Raw genomic sequence first — 2599 nt, 5'->3', positions numbered from 1 at the left:
GGGAGGAGGAGGAAAGATAAGTAGGTCACTGTCTTGCACCTATAATACAAAGTGAAGAAAGTTTGATTTGGAAGGTAAGTCCTGGGGGATCTGCCCCCCAAGCCCCAGAGTAGGGGTAGGAAGCCAGTGGCAACAGCTGCCTGGTGTTGTTGCTGAAGCGTTACAAAGTGCCATGACGGAGCTGTCAAGAGGCAGCCCTTGGGAGCCAGGGCTCAGTGTGCTGTTACCGTAGGGGCTGTGTGCTGAGCGGTGGGGATGGAGGTTATTTCTTAGCTCTCTGCTAGCTCCATACTTGTTTGCTGCTAGCCACGCCCTCAGTTGCTACAACACTGGCTCTTGTTCTGCTGAGACTGCTCATGGAGATCCACACCCCGGCTTTGGCCTGCTGCACTCTCCAGATCCTGGGGTTCACTCCTTGGCAACTTTTTAGCTATTGCCAGGAAGAGATCATTCACGTTCACAGCTGTCTTGGCTGAAGTCTCCATAAACAATAAGCTGTTGTCATCAGCATACGCCTGGGCCTCTTCGTACTCTGCCATGTGCTTGTTGGCCAGGTCAGCTTTGTTCCCCACCAGAGCAATAACGATGCAAGACAGGCCTGTTGCTGTAGGTCCTTTACCCATGTCTTTGCTCGGGCGAAGCTTTCCTGATTAGTACTGTCATAAACCACAGCTGCAGCTTGGGCACCTCTGTATTACATGGGGGCCAAGCTATGGTATCGCTCCTGCCCAGCTGTGTCCCAGATCTCAAACTTGACTGTTGTGTCTTCTAGACAAACCGACTGGGTGAGAAAGGCCACTCCAATGGTGCTCTCCTGGTACTCGTGGAACTGCCCTTTGACAAAACGTAATTCCAGGCTAGACTTCCCCACTGCAGATTCACCCAGCAGGACCAATTTGAGCTGGCATATTTTGCTGGCCTGGGGCTGCCCACTGGGCCTGGCTGTGTTTCTGCTAGTCATGGCTAGATTATCAGAGTGGGCAAAGGTAGAGGGAGGGGGAAGCCATAAAGTGGCAGAGGGGGGTGAGGGGAGGGCAGGGGACTTCCAGGCTTCAACAGTCCTGGGGCTTCGTCTCCCCCATCGGGCCCAAGCCTGTGTCCCCTTCAAACTCTTCTGTACTTGGTTCATAATTAATATTAGTCATCAGTTTGAAAATATGCCATATAGGTTTTAGAGAGTTTTGATTCACCATTATTATATTGAAAAGGAAAATGCTATTTAATCATTTTAGATAGAATGAATATGCACTATCTATATGAATCTCTATTTGCAAAAAACAATGGTTAACAGTGGTAATACATGTTTAGAAAGAGATTTGCTTATATCCATTCAGTGAGACAACTATTATTTTTGAGTGCACCCCTTGTACTAAATGTTGTACTGGAAGCTGCATATATAATAGTGAAAGAAGCAAGGTATGTTTCTGTCCTGTTGGAGCTTGTATTTTTGGAGGAGATGGTATTAAATAAATGCACAATTATTTATATAAACACATATTCAGATAAATGGTATGGATGACATAAATATGGGGCTGTGATACTAAAGAGATACTCTGGAGAGTGTGGAGGGACATTTGGAAGAAAGGAGGGTTACTCACATACTCTGATGGTGACTCTCACTCTTATACCGAGAAAAGGACCAGCATGATATAGTGGAAGGAGCTCTGCTCTGGATGGTTGGGATAGGTGGTTTCCAGTTTGCACTGGTACAATTATTTGCTGTAGGTCTTTGGATAATTCACTCGACTAGAAGCTCTGTGAGGCAAGAACTTCATCTCTCTTGATCACCGCCATGTTCTCAGTGCCTAGAACACTGGGTGGCACATAAAAGCTGCACAATAATTACTTGTTGAAATAATGAGCACAATTTAACCAATGGTTATGGAGATCCTACTCTTTGCTGCTCACGGTGCCAGGTTTTTATCCAATAATCATAAAATAAGAAACTTGGATTAGATGACCTTTCCATTGATGATTTGCTTCTTTGTCCTCAGATTCATCTCCTGTACTTGCCTTGCTTTGCTCTGTATTGCAGGAGGCTGATCTGTAAAAAAATGCATTTCCCGAAGTTCTTTACCAACTAACTTTGGGTGAGGTTTGATGGAGAAGGAATGCTGGTGAAAAACAAGACAAGGAGGAGAAAGTGGTCAGCACATATTTCCCTCTTTCATTCTACTTAGTGTGGCTCTGTAGCAGTAGTTGATACTTCTCTGTTGTTTTCACCCCTACCAGGCAGACACCCACTCTAGGAGCTAGCTTCTGCTGGACAGATCCTGGATTCAACACTATATCCTTTCTCTGTCCTCTAGCCTTGAGGGTAAAGCAGCTATCTGGAGCTGCTATCCTCAGGGATTTCTTACCTTCTCCTCTTTGCTCGTTCAGCTCATTTATGCACCTATAGAACTAGTTACACATATTCATTTTATATGTCTACTAATGTGGGTGTCCAATTTTCCTGTTAGAACCTGACTCTTTCCTGACAAAACGCCTTCCATTTTCCAAATGCAGTGACTCCAACATTGACTTCTCATTTACAATGCTTTGAAAAAGAGAAATTTTGAGATTTCCAGTGCTCAATAAAAGTTGTCACCTCAAAGCA

General features: G+C 44.9%; 1 pseudogene across 1 annotated transcript; it reads right to left on the bottom strand.

Moving 5' to 3' along the window:
- Window positions 1-314: 314 nt before the first annotated feature.
- On the bottom strand, window positions 315-976 carry LOC309809482 (ras-related protein Rab-5B-like; annotated as a pseudogene). The gene has a single exon. The product of its transcript is annotated as a ras-related protein Rab-5B-like (transcript).
- Between the last annotated feature and the right edge of the window lie 1623 nt (window positions 977-2599).

This window comes from Mesoplodon mirus (assembly GCF_964341445.2).
Source record: "Mesoplodon mirus genome assembly, chromosome: 8".
Lineage (NCBI taxonomy): Eukaryota > Metazoa > Chordata > Mammalia > Artiodactyla > Ziphiidae > Mesoplodon > Mesoplodon mirus.
Note: the sequence above shows the minus strand (reverse complement) of the source record. Positions and strands in the feature narration are given on the sequence as shown.